This window comes from Brachyhypopomus gauderio, chromosome 6 (genome assembly GCF_052324685.1).
Source record: "Brachyhypopomus gauderio isolate BG-103 chromosome 6, BGAUD_0.2, whole genome shotgun sequence".
Classification (NCBI taxonomy): Eukaryota; Metazoa; Chordata; class Actinopteri; order Gymnotiformes; family Hypopomidae; genus Brachyhypopomus; species Brachyhypopomus gauderio.
In genome coordinates, this window is record NC_135216.1 from 15,443,471 (window position 1) to 15,460,565 (window position 17,095).

Sequence of the window (17,095 nt, forward strand, 5' to 3'; positions counted from 1 at the left end):
CACAGACCTGAAAGGCTCAGCCTGACACATGGACCAAAAGGTTAAAAGACTGGACAGTTATTTATCAGCTAGAAAACCATTCATCATTTACTAGAAGGTGAAGGTTAAGAGAACACACTCAGTCTTACACACAACCCCCACCCCACACACACACAGCTCAGTGTCACCCACATACACGGTTTCCTATTAACTGGGTTATGATAATGTTGCTGACTCCATTGCTGGTGTGCTGACTGCCTTCTCAGCCTATTACTACATGCTGACTATGACTACCTCCTTAATGGCCACACACACACACACACACACACACACACACACACACACACACACACACACACACACACACACACACACGGGTGTTTCTGTTGCTTATTACTGAAGTTAAATAGTTCTGTTCCTGTATCAAACCTAAGGGATCTCTATTCATTTTCTCTGAGCAGTTGGAACTCCTCTCAATACCACAGCGTGCTTCAACACATCTGCTCTTTACTGCACACACACAAAACTAGACAGAATTCATTTTGTGGCAGAAAAAAAAAATTTCAAAAACAAGGTGCATGTAAATCAGTGTGAACACACCCATCCATACCTGAGAGAGAGAGAGAGAGAGAGAGAGAGAGAGAGAGAGAGAGAGAGAGAGAGAGAGAGCGAGAGAGAGAGCGAGAGAGAGAGAGCGAGAGAGAGAGCGAGACAGACAGACAGACAGACAGACAGAGAGAGTGTGACAGACAGAGAGAAGAGACTGAGGAAGATGGACTCAGAGTCTGGCCACTGAACCTGACCGGCGCAGACAGAGCTGGTTACCCAGAGAGGCCAGACTGTGTTCCCACTGTGAGCTCTCAGTGGTGCAGACAGAGCTGCACTTTCTGACTGATTGTCCTAAATATGACCCCATTAGAAAGAGATTCTGTAGGAAAGTAATGAGCATCTCCCCTGAGTTCCAGTGCTTCAGTGACACTGCTGTACATATTAGGAGAGAAGACTGAACTGATCACACACACAGCACAATGTGTCTGAGCCTGTCACAGCCTGAGGGACAACCAGTGAGGACAATCAAACTAATGATTATTGATTATTACATATTTAGAAATGGTCATTGGGTCTTATGTTTTTTTCTAGTCATTTCTAGTGCCCTATTCCAACCTATAACTTTGTAAAATATTTCTCTTATCTATGCTTATTTTTAGGTGTTTCCTGCTAAATATTACATGCCAATTAAACACTGAGAACAATATACAGAGAGAGAGAGAGAATGAGAACAATAGAGAGATACACAGAAAGAGAATGAGAGAGAGAGATGTAGAGAAACAGAGAGATTCCCTCTAGTCCTCTCACACCGGTCATAACACTTCCTCTTTCTGCTCCACTACCTCTGCACCCAGATGACACACACGCCAGCACACACACCAGAATCACAGAGGCACCACGAGAGCGGGGCACTTCTAGCCGAGACGTAAACATTAAACAGCAGCCGTGTTAACACCGGCGGAGCGCAGCCGTGTCTGTCTTTGCAGTGGAGTTTTCCAGCTCCAACCGTGTTGATGACTTTATTGATACCCAGGAGTGAAAGACTGACGTTTCCTGTGCATTACATTGTGACTGTTCTGGGATCAGCTGGAATAGGAACTGCCATGCCTGTCAACGTCTCTCACCCGGCAAGCCTGCCAAGAACAGCGCACACACCTGCAATAGGCACCCGATACGTGTTGCGAGACACACTGGTTGTTTACGTAAATGTGCCATTCACTATGGGTTAGCGTGTAGTGAACCATACAGGCACTCCAAGTGCCCAGAGAATTCGGACAACGCTGCAGTCGGTTGGCACACTAAATAGAGTACTACACAGTAAGTAGGGTGTGAATTCACAGAGCTGGTGTGGTGTGGTGTGGTGTGGTGTGTGTGTGTGTGTGTGTGTGTGTGTGTGTGTGTGTGTGTGTGTGTGTGAGCAGCAGTGGCTCTACCACTCGGAGTCATCGTTATCTGCCTGCAACTGTAGCGCCTGAGCTTGAAGAGAGAGCAGAGAAGCCCAAGTGTGTGTGTGTGTGTGTGTGTGTGTGTGTGTGTGTGTACACACTTCTGGCACATTCCCTGTGCGCACACGTGAGGAAAACTGTCTAAAAATATGGCCATGTAAAGATACATGCATTATTCACAAAACCGTGTCATGGAGGGGGGAGTGTTAGAAACAAAAACACTCCCTAAAAAAACAACTGTGCAAACCAGAAACAAACAACAGCGGCGGAAATATTTAAAGTAGAGCTAAAAACAAAAAGCCCCCAAGGATGAGTGTGTGTAGAAGGGGGTGGGCCCAGTCCCCCGTGGTGTTGGCCTTCCTGTCGGGCTGTCTGCATTTCAGTCGGCACACAATTACTGACCCTACTGAACTGACCCCCAAGAAGCTTTATGCCCGATCTCCATGGCAACTGCAGCTAAATGTGTCCATTTGGAGGGCCTTTAATTACACGCAGATTGCACCGCGCGGCGGCTGCATAAAGGGGCTTGTGTTCGTCAAAAACGCAATTGATGCATTGCTCTCGTTGACCGTGTGTTTCCAGCAACTCAACACAACACACCTCCTTTCCCAGAATTCCTGGGGAGCTCGTCTGGGAGAGAAGCCAAAAATCACCGCCATGTCTGGAGCAGGTTGATCAGCCTTAGATGCAGCGAGATGAACAGCACAGTGGAGCTACCTGCAGCAAAGCACTTAGCACGAAGATCTCCACCTGCTACATTTCCACTAATCACCATTACCACTAAACACCTGCTACATTCCCACTAAACATCTGCTACATTATTACTAAACACCATTACCACTAAACACCTGCTACATTCCCACTAAACATCTGCTACATTATTACTAAACACCATTACCACTAAACACCTGCTACATTACCACTAAACATCTGCTACATTATTACTAAACACCATTACCACTAAACACCTGCTACATTCCCACTAAACATCCGCTACATTATTACTCAACACCATTACCACTAAACACCTGCTACATTCCCACTAAACATCCGCTACATTATTACTAAACACCATTACCACTAAACACCTGCTACATTCCCACTAAACATCTGCTACAATATTACTAAACACCATTACCACTAAACACCTGCTACATTCCCACTAAACATCTGCTACATTATTACTAAACACCATTACCACTAAACACCTGCTACATTCCCACTAAACATCTGCTACATTATTACTAAACACCATTACCACTAAACACCTGCTACATTCCCACTAAACATCTGCTACATTATTACTAAACACCATTGCCACTAAACACCTGCTACATTACCACTAAACATCTGCTACATTATTACTAAACACCATTACCACTAAACACCTGCTACATTCCCACTAAACATCTGCTACATTATTACTAAACACCATTACCACTAAACACCTGCTACATTCCCACTAAACATCTGCTACATTATTACTAAACACCATTACCACTCAACACCTGCTACATTCCCACTAAACACCATTACCACTAAACACCTGCTACATTCCCACTAAACATCTGCTACATTATTACTAAACACCATTACCACTAAACACCTGCTACATTCCCACTAAACATCTGCTACATTATTACTAAACACCATTACCACTAAACACCTGCTAGATTCCCACCAAACATCCGCTACATTATTACTAAACACCATTACCACTAAACACCTGCTACATTCCCACTAAACATCCGCTACATTATTACTAAACACCATTACCACTAAACACCTGTTACATTCCCACTAAACACTATTCCCACTAAACACCTGCTACATTTCCACAAATCACCATTACCACTAAACACCTGCCACATTACCACTAAACACCATTCCCACTAAACACCATTCCCACTAAACACCATTACCACTAAACACCTGCTACATTACCACTAAACACCATTACCACTAAACACCTGCTACATTCCCACTAAACACCTGTTACATTATTACTAAACACCATTACCACTAAACACCTGCTACATTCCCACTAAACACGTGCTACATTGCCACTAAACACGTGTTACATTGCCACTAAACACCATTACCACTAAACACGTGCTACATTGCCACTAAACACCATTACCACTAAACACGTGCTACATTGCCACTAAACACGTGCTACATTGCCACTAACACCATTACCACTAAACACCAGCTACATTACCACTAAACACTAAATGGTCATTGGGTCTTATGTTTTTTTCTAGTCATTTCTAGTGCCCTATTCCAACCTATAACTTTGTAAAATATTTCTCTTATCTATGCTTATTTTTAGGTGTTTCCTGCTAAATATTACATGCCAATTAAACACTGAGAACAATATACAGAGAGAGAGAGAGAATGAGAACAATAGAGATACACAGAAAGAGAATGAGAGAGAGAGATGTAGAGAAACAGAGATTCCCTCTAGTGCCTCTGTGTGTGTACATTACCAAACATGTGCTACATTACCCCTAAACACCATTACCCCTAAACACCATTACCCCTAAACACCAGCTACATTCCCACTAAACACCATTACCACTTCCACCTGCTTGCTGACTTGTATCAGATATTCCTGCAGAGCACCAACTAGAACCCCAGACTCCTGTGAGGTGCAGAAGACGCTTCTAAAGGCAAAAAGTCAAATCAAGGTGATGTGCACAAATGACGCTGTAATGATCAGAAACGTGAGGAATTCAGCTAGTGACACCGCCGCCTAGAATGTGACCAGTAAACGCAGTGGGAGAGATGCAGCCGTTTTAAGGAGAGGTGCCGATCAGCAACAGTTCAGCTATTCCCATGGCCACAAGAGGCTAATACAGCGCTTCCAGCCCTAGTCCTGCCCCCAGCAGCCCCTGGGAGGAGTGGTGGTGACCTTTGACCCCACTCGCCTTCCTCCACATCAGAGCAGAACGTGCTGACAGGGGGGTGCCCAGGCCCATCCGTGCACACCACTGCGCTTACTGTCGCTACCTTGTTAAAGCAATCAGAGCTAATCAACCAGCTTATGTAGCTTTTAATTAGCACCCAAAGTATGAGGAGGTCCCTGGGGGCCCTGGGGCTCAGAGCCAATGCTGTGTGCCGAGTGGGCACTGGGTTAGTGGCACAGACACCCATCCAACCACTTCTGTAGGACACTTGTGGTCGCGATTGAGACCATAAATATTAATTTGCGAGTAATATAATTAATTGACTCGCCAGTGGTGACAGGTGATGCAGCGTTATTTTTTGTGATTGGGGGAAAATATCTAACTTTGTATTTTAAAAGTTAAACGATAGGCTCCTTCATCTCCCACTCACTCAGACGTATCTGCCCATCAAAACATGCGGGAATTCGCCTCAACAACATAAGTGGCAAAGCAGCGGAGATTTGTTACTACGGAGACATGCACACATCACACCTTGAAGCAAATGGGCTAAATTAGACAAAGGAAGACTGGAAAAATGTTGGTCTGATGAGTCTCGACATTAAGATAGGAGGTAGGATCAGAATTTAGCATAAAGAACACAAAAGAATGGATCCATCTTGCTTTTATTAAGGCTGTCGGTGGTGTAATGTGGAGATTTTCTTGGCGCCCCTTAATACTGAGCACTGTTTAAACACCACAGCCTACCACAGTATTCTTAAAGACAATGTCAATGTTGCACCTTGATGAATCCATGTCTGAAGAATTAGTGCCATTCTGAAGGCAAATGGTGGTCCAACGCAGTACTAGCAAGGTGGACAAAATACAACGAGAACAAAATGTACTCAAAAAATACAATTTCACAATAGACTATTTTTTGTAAGGAATCAATTGATGTATTGAACTATTAATGTATTAATTGAAAATTCATTGGCTAAAAGCATATAAAAGCATAACCGAGGAGCTGGTAACGAAGAGGAAAGTATTGTCCGTGTTGTTTGTGGTAGTATAAAGAAACACCCTTCGAAAACAGCAAGGAACATTTACCTGACCAATTTTAATGTTGCTTTGTGTTCCAGGTTTGAAAGTGCTGGAATTTAGGCTAAAGTACTTGAAAATGCTTGAAATTGTAACTACTTCGTTTCACAACAAATATCTGTCTGACTGAACAGTTCTCCTCTATTACGTTAACAAATACGAGCCTCTTGTAATTCCAGGACGAAACAGGAGAAAACGTGAAGACGTTAAGAATGGGCGTTTTGAAAATAACCAACCATTAAATATGTGATAAAAAAGCAAATTATTTCGAATCATTTCGACTATATGTATAAATATTTAACTTAATTAAGTTTAACATGCTGGGAAATATTGTATATTTAGTGCAATAGTGCACTTTATCAGCATCACTCATTAAAATCTGCTTAGAAAGAAAGCGTTGTAGCCCCCCATTTTTTTGGATGGAATATCGTGATAAAAAAATCGAAATCGTGATTTTATGCAAAAAAAAAATCGTGCTAACATTTTTCCCCCATATCGCCCACCACTAGCATATACATAAGTATATATCAACGGTTTAGTACGGCTCCATGTCTGCTGCTCTCGCTAGCTAAGACATCACCCAGCCCTCATATGCTGATGACACACCTGTAAGGTGTGTGTGCCTGCTGGAACAGCCATTGAGGAGAGGAGAGTGGTAGCACTGGTTAACTGGGTGGGGTGTGTGATTCATAGGATCAGTTAAAAGTTTGATTACGTTGGGTTTACCAGTTAACAGTGTGTTTGGAGAAGTGTCATTAATTAAGGGCTGGATCGCTCCTAGAACCAAGCAAAAGCATAGAAAAGCATAGTGAAAGACTTGTGCGCACGCGTGCGTGCGTGTGTGTGCGCGCGCGCGCGCCACCCCCCACCAGTCCTCAGCACATTCTCCACTCTTTCCACGTCAACACCATCAGCTTTTCTATCTGACAAATACAAACAAGTGGTTGTGCCAGCACACTAATTTACTGGGACAAGTTTATCACTATGTTCTTTTCAATTTCTTCCTTTTGCACCATGTCAGCAAGCCAGTCCTTCAACACAGCGCCAGGGCTCAGAGAGCCTCCACACAACACCGCAGGGCGGAGGACGTCAAAGCCCAGCCATGAGCGCACACACCCCCCCCCCCCCCCCCGGCTCATGTGACCGGTCGGAGCCGCTCTCCCCGGTTAGCGCCGCACGGGCCGAACTGGCAGATCAGAGGGCGGGAACGGGAAGGACAGCAGATGTGTTTCAAAGCACACGTGTGAATCCAGATGGCTCGCAGCAGCGTGCTGACGTGTGCCGAGCGTGCGCGCGTGCGAAGGAGAGCCTGTTCGCCAGCGTGTCCACACACGTCTGCCCACGGGGGCTCTGCATCTTTCATCTCGCATCGCATCTCCACCGCAGATGTTCCTGCCATGTCACAGCACTTAACCACATCCAGCAGACGCACACGCCCCAAAAGAAACACGCTTTTGACGAGACGTTAAAAGAGATGTTAGCCTGGAAATAAGAGCAGCGTTTACACTCGACGGCACTGGATTGGTCAAAGGAACGCACAGCACTGACATTAGAAAGGCCTTTTCTGCTTCAATTCCACAAAGCGACATTTGGCACACACTGTGGAACAGTGAAAATGGAGGTGAGGTGATCCGGGCGTCCGCAGAAGTGTCCAGTCAAACGAGGCGACCAACAGGCAGGTAGTTCCCTTATGCTCGAGCTATGCAGAAGTATCACGTCAGCCAACTGTTCACAGAACATTCCGGATTGCGTCTACACCCAGGAGTCACTCTCCCGGTTTCTACAGAGACCCAACAAGCTGCTGTTACTCTACACATTGGTCGTTCTGCACACCTACTGAACATGCCTGCAGGTGAGCAGAATCATTTCTGCTTCTCAGAAGTCACGTCAACCTCTTTCTAACCTGTTTGCGATCACAGAGCAGAGCGGCAGTTCTGGTGCAGTGGTCAAAGCTAGCCTGTGTCCGCACCACCGGTTCTACCGGGTCGTCTGGGCCTGAGGAGCTGTGATCGGCATCGCCACAGTCAGAGAGGAGAGAGACGGCGCCATCTGCTTCCGGGCTCTGGCCCAGAGGTGCGCTAGGCCTCCTAATTAACTCATTTATTTGCAAACACATTCTAATTTATTCAATTTAAAGGCTTAAGCCACAAGGACTCCACACCATATGCACCTCTGACAGTCCACGGTGTGTGTGTGTGTGTGTGTGTCCAAAAAAGCAGCAAAAACAACAATGGTCCAATCAGTCAAGGTTGATTGATCTGGGCGGAAGGGGACTCTCTCTGAACTTCACCGTACAGCAAAGGCCTAAAGCTCTAAACCTCCCCAGCACTGTTGTGGAGCAGGAGGACAGGGCACTAGGGCCCGATAGGCCTGGTTCCCCCCAGCGGTGACTGCGGGTGTGAGAGGGCGGGCAGCCCGTTCCCAGCTAGCAGGAGAATGGCCTGGTTCTGCACAGTCCGAGCGCGGAGTTTACCATGACATCCATCAAAACCGCAGCCCGTGAGAACACGGCCAGAGGTGTCGGACGACGTGAAGGACAGACGTGCGTGCCTGAAACTGGGACGGGCAGGCGTGAGTGTTCCTAACGGCCAGAACGGGCCTTGTGAGGGCAGCGCTACGTGATCCAGGTGTGCCTCACAGGCCGGGCTCCCATGTCACACCTGTGGGAGTGGGGAGGTGAGGTCGTTAGGAGTGAGCACAGGACCCCTCGGAACAAAACGCTCCTGGGACTCCCTCTCTGCTCCTGATGAGGAGGAGGTCTCCACACATGCGCACACACACACGCGCATACACAGCCCTCAAACACAATGTGCTCATTGAACATTTCGTCTTTTCCACATTTACAATGGATAAGTTTCAGAACAAATCGGTGGAAACACCGATCCAGTTTCCAGCGGATACGTCATCATCTTTGATCAGGTTGCAACTACAACAATGTACACAAACCCCTTTTTCCTGTAACCCAGTGTCTCAGGGGAGGGCGTGGACGAGACAGAGTGAACAATCTTGTGGAATTCCATCCTCCGCCAGTTACAGGAACTCTGATTTCACAACACCCTCGTACTCAACTGTGTCCACATTCACTTTTCAGTGGTGACACAGACTACAGCAACACTGTCCAAACTGCCCATAATTCATCTCCAGAAACCATAACCTTAGGGTGGGAGGGTGAGAGAGAGTTAGTTTTGCCACAGCGCTGTGATCTGTTACTGTTGAACCCTCCACACCAGGGTCAGATGATGTGCACAGTGAGTCTACAGCAGGTTCTGATTGAAGTAGCCATTAGGGCCCTTGTGAAGAGGGAGTGGAGTGTTGGACTAAAGAAGAGGACAAGACTAGAGTGTCACCATGGCGATGGACCACTCTGGGCCGGGGCTAATGACAGCCGGGACGGCAGATGAGGCCAGGGGCCGGGCGATCAGACACCGGGCCTGTCTGTGTTTTTTTGTTTGTTTTAAAAAATAAATATTGAACATTGCATGGTCGCCTGGCAACCTGTTCCAGTGTAATGTGGTTATGAATCAAGTGTGTGTGGTTTATAGGGGGGATGAGAGTGTGTGTGTGTGTGTGTGTGTGTGGGGACAAAGTGATACAGCGCCTTTCAAGGCATGTGGACATAGGGCCATTGTGGGACATGTGGACATAGGGGGAGACGTTGACAGTATGGCCAAGGAACAAAGCTACCATCCCTCTTCTGGGTTCCTCACAGACTGCAGCCCATCATGGTGAGAGGAGCGTTTAAGCTGACAGCATCACGAGTGTGTGCGAGTCCTTCTTCACAAGCACACACAGACGGATCGTGTTGCTGAGCAGTCGTGACATCAGAGAGGAAGAATCTGCCCCACTGCCCCTCCGAGACGATGTGCTAAAGGCAGGTGTCAACACACACGGGGGAGAGGAGCTCGACGGTCTGTCTGCCTCAATTAGAGCACCACCAGCACAACAGGACCATGGAGCAGGACCGGAAATGCACACGCAGGTATAGACGCACGCACACACCACAACCACCCACATGCCGCCCGCCTAACTGTTTTCTCTTGGGCCCATAACAAAAGAGTTATACAGTCCTTTGATCCATTTTAGTGACTGTAAAACTGTGTAACAATTAAAGCACAATTTTCCAAGTGTCATGCTGGGAGAACTAAGTGATGATACAGCTATTACCAATATCACGTTCTGGCCTTAGATTAATATGCCCAAATATCAACCTAAAAATACAGAAATATGACCTCGAGCATCCCGAGGGAAGTAGAGGGACTTACATTTTCCAAAAACAAGACGTTAAATTACGTCAAAGACGACAGCCGCTCTGTCGCAGTAGTTGTGTGGAAGCAAAACGGACTGCTCTTCCAGCTCTACGTCAGCCATCGGCTCAAACTCCACCCGCTCGCCTCACACTCCACCCGCTCGCCTCACACTCCACCCGCTCGCCTCACACTCCACCCGCTCGCCTCACACTCCACCCGCTCGCCTCACACTCCACCCGCTCGCCACAAACTCCACCCGCTCGCCACAAACTCCACCCGCTCGCCTCAAAATGTCAACAAAGCCCCTCGTGAGGCGAGAGGTGGGCCAGGTTAGCCCGCCTGAAATCTCATCAGTAAACACGGCAGTCGAGGTTTGCACTGGCTGCGCTACACACCCGCGGCTCTGACACCTCTAACCGTGACATTCAAGTCCTCACATCCCCCCCCAAACAAAATGTCGGTGTACAAAAGCCCATCAGCCGGAGGGGTTGTCGGACTTCCTCGAGCGCAGAGGCAGACATCACCCCCATCCCCCCACACTTCAAAGAGACTCAATAAAACATCTATGGCAACACCCCCACCCCTCCACTTAATATGACCTTGGGTTAAACGTGTTTAATTAGAACCCAGGACCCCCCCCCCCTCCCCCCTCCCCCTCCCCCCCTCCTGAGCTAACGAAGTTTGGCATCAGCTGGGCTGTAGTCACTCACGGCTCCTCACTCAAATCCCCCCTGAGTGGGCCATTCCTGCTGATCCTGGATCAGCGCCAGCCACCCACCTGCCAACATAACCAATTAAAACAGGACCTGCAGTGCAGAGATGAGAGCAGCCCGATTGGCCTATTGATGTCAGCCTGGTGAGCAGGAGGGGCGTGGCCCAGGCTCGGCCCAGGGTTCGGACGGCCGTGCGGTAGTGCAGGCCTGCCCGTTATGTGCGGTGGCATCAAAGCACTCCATTATACTCACAAGCATGAACAGGGCAGGACGCACGTCTCAGACACGGCAGCGTGCGTCGCACAACCACCATCAAACAAACCAGCGAGACAGTAAAGTGCTCCTTCCATCTCGAAGCCACTTGCACTAAAATGCCGACGTCCAAACGCACAATTTAAGCATCTCTCAGACCAGGACAGGCCCTGAGGATGAGATACCATCATGTCTTAGAAGACTACACATTTAATACCCAGCATACACTGTATTGCAGGATTTTAAACCCTTTCTACTTTTCTGATAAGGTGTAAGTGTGCGCAAGGTATCACTTCTGGTCTCGCTCAGCACAGCTCCGGGGTCACGGTACGACCAATCAGCAGAGAGCATCCAGCAGACCAACGAGGGAGCCGCTCAGTCTTTTCTTTTTGTTTGTTTCCAAGCGTGAGCTGCAGGTGGAATACGTAATGCACGATGCCATCGGCAACGCCCTAAGCCCGTTAAACATGGCAACGGGCAACCTCCACATTTGCCCATGGTGCAGTCAAACTGCTTTTACACACAGGTCCACAGCGGCCAACGCCACATTTCTATCGAGTCGGTTCTTGGACTCCTTGTTAAGGAGGTATTTCTAACCCTCACCTGATACATTATCTCCAGCACAGCCCTTGATGAGCGGCGCTAGGCAGGCAGCTAATCTCTGCGGAAGGCTGCGTGTCCAGGTAGGAGCTGGCAGGCAACTGCTGCACATCTCCAGCCCGTGACCATTTCAAAGGTTTCTGAGGACCATTGTATTTAAGCAGAGAGCATGCTGTTGGCACATACACCGGCAGACGGAGACCAGGGTCATATGTTCTCACTGAGGTTCAATGAACAATCAGCTGAGTGTTTCCAGACGAGAGTTCGTTTGCATGCCGTTGTGCCTGTGCGATTCACCTGCTGGTCTGCAAATGAGGGTGATTTGTGCAAAAGTACCACATCGTGTGAACAGGCAGAAGTGCATGTGTGTGTATATACACACTTGTGCTTAAGACCAAGTGGTAAACGTGTGTGCTCGTCTGTGACTGTGGTTTAGAAGTGAACAATGACTCCAGTCATACTTTTGAGGCATACATACATCATTTTGCTGATTCATAAATCCTTGTGTTTTGACAGTAACAATAACCTTATGCTCGAAACAATGACTTTATGAGACATCTGATCTCCGGATGTCGACACAATCAGGTCACATGGTACAGCTACACCACCACGAAGAAAGGCGCTCTGTTGGCCTACACATGAAGCCCTTCTGCACAGCCGATCCGCCGGACGATTTGAACACGTCTTTGATCTCAGCCCAGACCTGCTGGGGAGAGACTGCCACCATTAAGACTGCATGAGTGTCGTAAAGTGAAGCCCACAATGACAGTTTTCCTCTACTCCACACTCCATTCACCGCTTTCTTCTTGGGAGTCTCTGAGATGATTCAGAAATCGTGGTCCAAACGCTCCTTGTTTTATTTTAAGAAGGGCATGTTGTATAGGTGTCTCATTTGCACCTGACAGAGATTACGCTTCTAAATCTGAAGCTGTTTGATACAAAGCCACTCAACGTCTTCTGGGTGGCCCCTTACAACCCAGGAATTTGGCTTCAGGAAGAAGTCATGTAGTTAGCCTCTTGATGTGTGTATAAACTTGTCTATAAGTATTTCCTGAATTATCTATAGATGCGTTTCAAAAATGCACATTTACATACGAGGTAGCCCAAATCTAATTCATATTCAAATGTATTTGCTTACTTGTGAACATCTGAGACCGTGTTTACTGTGCTAGCGCTACTCGATTAGTGCACGTGACCACGTTTACTATGCTAGCGCTACTCGATTAGTGCACGTGACCATGTTTACTGTGCTAGCGATACTCGATTAGTGCACGTGACCATGTTTACTATGCTAGCGCTACTCGATTAGTGCACGTGACCATGTTTACTGTGCTAGCGCTACTCGATTAGTGCACGTGACCACGTTTACTGTGCTAGCGATACTCAATTAGTGCACGTGACCATGTTTACTGTGCTAGCGATACTCGATTAGTGCACGTGACCATGTCTAGCGCTACTCGATTAGTGCACGTGACCACCTTTACTGTGCTAGCGCTACTCGATTAGTGCACGTGACCATGTTTACTGTGCTAGCGCTACTCAATTAGTGCACGTGACCATGTTTACTGTGCTAGCGCTACTCAATTAGTGCACGTGACCATGTTTACTGTGCTAGCGCTACTCGATTAGTGCACGTGACCATGTTTACTGTGCTAGCGCTACTCGATTAGTGCACGTGACCATGTTTACTGTGCTAGCGCTACTCAATTAGTGCACGTGACCATGTTTACTGTGCTGGTGTTACACACTTCCATTTGTAGCAATGGACAAATCAATTCCAGCTTCAAATTAATCACATAATTGATATAGAAGCAAAGCTCCTGAAAACATAATTAGTTTTAACATGTATGTGAATTTCTAGCAACTTCATCCATTCATTTCACATCCATTCATTCATTCATTTGAAAAAAATAAAACCCAGACACCTCCCTAACATGAAGGTCCAAGTGATCCTGGACTGGGTAGAAGGAGGAATGATCCGATGTGGAGTGATAAAAACAAACAGTCTTTCTAAATGTCACGGTGCCAAAAGAGCAGCGCGTGACGGCTCCATCTTGTCCGGCGGCCTGCGAGTGGGGTGGGGTACGGTGAGGTGGGGTGGGGGTGGGGGGTACGGTGAGGTGGGGTGGGGGTGGGGGGGTACGGTGGGGTGGGGTGGGGGGGTACGGTGAGGTGGGGAGCATCGGTCATGCAGACTGGCGCCGAGACAAGATAGCACCGCTGTGGCAGGCCAGCTGCCTTCCGACTCTCGCAGTCAGGAGGTTTATGGAATTGACAGCAGTAGACCAGGACTTTATGGAGCGCAGATGCTTTAGAGGTCAGGCAGCGTGCACTGCTAACATTTAATCAATCTGATGAGTCCGGGTCTGGCAGCGGAGGCGGAGAAGAGCTGCGGTGTTGATCCAGCAAGCCCAGCCTGATGGGGTTCCTCCATGCAGCTGGGGCGTCCCGCTGAGAGGGGACAACAGCGAGAGCCCGTAGACCAGACGACGTGGGGATACAATGAAGAGGAATGTGACAACTGACAGCACAAAAAGGCAGGTCGTACTCTCAGAGGGGAACGTTTACTCTTCAAAAACCAAAGTGGCAGATGAGCACGAACCACTGCTCCTTATTAACGCCTGAAATATCCGGAGGGCATCAGGGGGTCACACTAGTCATCCACACACCAAAACACGGAGACATTATTGAACCATTACCAAGAACAGCTGCCATTTCTACCAAAAACCAGTACATTTTCTTTTTTTTTTTTTATCGGTTGATATGCATTATTCAACGATACACCAAAACTGAGTATGAAACTGAAATACATTTTAATGTCCTGTTGGCACACCATATGGTATACCTTATTCAAGAGGCAACACATGCATGCTTCAGGTTCACACCAATCCTGATTTACTGTGGCCCACTGTGCACTGTACTAGTGGTGTGTTCCATCATTTCAAAGAGCTTTTGTCAGGAAAAATGTTGCCTGTAACAATGTCAACAGAGCCAAGTAAAGCAATTTCAAGCCAGTTGGCCCTCTGGAGTCCCCAGACCCGATTCGTCACTTCTTGGTAGACTTGCTTTGGACCCCATGTTGTATTTGATAAACACCTCACATAGTTCTCAAGTCCCATCTGGGTCATGGCTTCAACACTTATGGGAGTCTGGGATAAATTTAGTCAGGAACATTAATGTTGATTACTGATAAAACATGGCTCTGTCCGAGACACTGAGGAGACGGCACAGGCGGAGATTCTGATTTGGTTGGAACCGTCAGCCATTTTCCACCAATGTGAAACTTGAACAGTTACGGTTCGCGTTTCTCGCAACTTCTCCAAAATAAACTGGTGCTGGAATTCTAAACGTTCCTTCCCAGCTGGAAGTAAAGGTTCCTTATCATGAATCGTGATGACATACATGGGCGTGTCCATTTGTAGAGGAAAGCAACACTGGAAAGAGGAATTTGCTAGCGCATTATTTTGTGCTCAATAGCAGCTCACCCTGCATCTGCATTCATGACGGCCATTAATGATGTTAGGCTGATTAGGTTAGACTTCACAGACATGTGTCTATAAATCTCAGTAACCATTTAACATTGTTATATTCACTATATTAACATTGTTATCTGTCATTTCATTATGTTATTATCAGTTTTCTCATAACCAATAGTTTACCCATGCTATCTTAAAAATTTCTGGAACACCACAAATGCACGCAGGTAATCTAAGAGCACCTTACTACAGTTTATTTTTTTGCTCCAACAAACACTGGTGCAAAAGTGGGCCGGTGTTCTGTCGATTTTTCCTACCCATCGAAAATTCATACCAAGGCTTACTGCGCATGCGCAAGTCGCTTTACGTCACTATTTTGGTGGCCGCCGACTACACCCATCGATTTTTCCTACCTTCTAGCGAATTTCAACAGTGCAGTACTATTTAGTCCTTTCAGTAGTGCAGTAAGTTAATTTCTTGTTTATAATTTCTTCTTTGTTTCTTCTTTGTTTGCAATTGCAATGTTTTCAACTGTGCATTAAGTTAACTAGTTGTTTAAACAGCGCCATTTTACTACCTCCACATCAACGCCATTTACTCCTACATCAGTGCAGTAAGTGAACGTGTTCTTTTTTTAATGTTTTATCGCTATTTATAAAGTTTTTTTAACCGTGTAACACTACCTGTAGTGTTGAACTTAATGCTGGTTTATAATGACACACAGGCTAAAAACATGTTCATTCAAAGATGTAAACAATCCAATTTGCTTGTATTATTATTAATAATACAGTAATACGCAAAATAAAACGTTTATTTTAAAGCTCATCCTACTTTTTAAACGCTGATTTGCGCAACATTACGTTTCCATAAGGTAAACAAACTAAGAGATACGTCTACAATACTACTTTTTAAACGCTGATTTGCGCTACATTACGACGTTTCCATAAGGTAAACAAACTAAGAGATACGTCTACAAATACGCTATGCCAACGGACACGGTAGGAAAATTCGACAAGGGAGGGAAATTCGACAGACTAGTCTATAAATACGCGCTGCCAGCTGATACGGTAGGAAAATTCGACAAGGTAGGAAAATCCGACAGAACACCGGTTCTATGGTAGTGCTTGGTAGTTGCTAGGAAGTGGTTCCTCATTGGTGGAAAAGGGCGGAGTGTCAGCTGGTCTTGGGGTGTAAAGGGTGGGGGAGGGGGCCAGGGACACGGATCTCAGCTTCTCACAAGCTGATTTAACTGAACCATAATGGCTCCTGTGGGTGCACACTGCCAGCCTAATGAGGACCTGCTCCTCACACGCGCCCTCTGTGCAGATGCTGCGAGACGGTTGGAAAACTTTACATCAGCGATGCGGAAGCTACAAACCATCGGCTCCTCTACGCTTGCTAGCAGCACCCAGTCGTACAGGATTGAGAGTGAGCGCCTAAATACTGAATGGCAATGATTTACATTCCTTCGGAGATAAAGAGAATGATTGACAGCTCAGCCGTTGTAAAAGCTGCGTTGCAAAGTGAGCAGACGGCCTTCTCCTGCTCCACTTCTCCAAAGGGAAGATTCCTGAGCCCACGTGCTTCATCAACAACCGACTGAGATCAGTTAGCCTTTGAAGGCAGCGATGTAAGCAATCTGAGGAGCAGATCTTTCTGGGACGGTAACCCGTGCACCCTGGGCAGATAGCGGGGGCAGAAGGGCGGATGCGGCACGGAGGAGAGACCAGAGCAAAGTGGAGCACACACGCACCCCTTCAGTTGAATGATGAGTTCTAAGAGCTCATGGTAATAGCCTGTCTCACAGATCCTGAAGACCATAAATCTTTCCAGAGAAAAATGAGAAAGCAA

At 46.9% G+C, this 17,095-nt stretch overlaps 1 protein-coding gene across 1 annotated transcript in view; it reads right to left on the minus strand.

Moving 5' to 3' along the window:
• ext1b (exostosin glycosyltransferase 1b) overlaps nt 1–17,095 on the minus strand; it is a 60,475-nt gene that overhangs the window by 18,813 nt on the left and 24,567 nt on the right. The window lies entirely within an intron of this gene.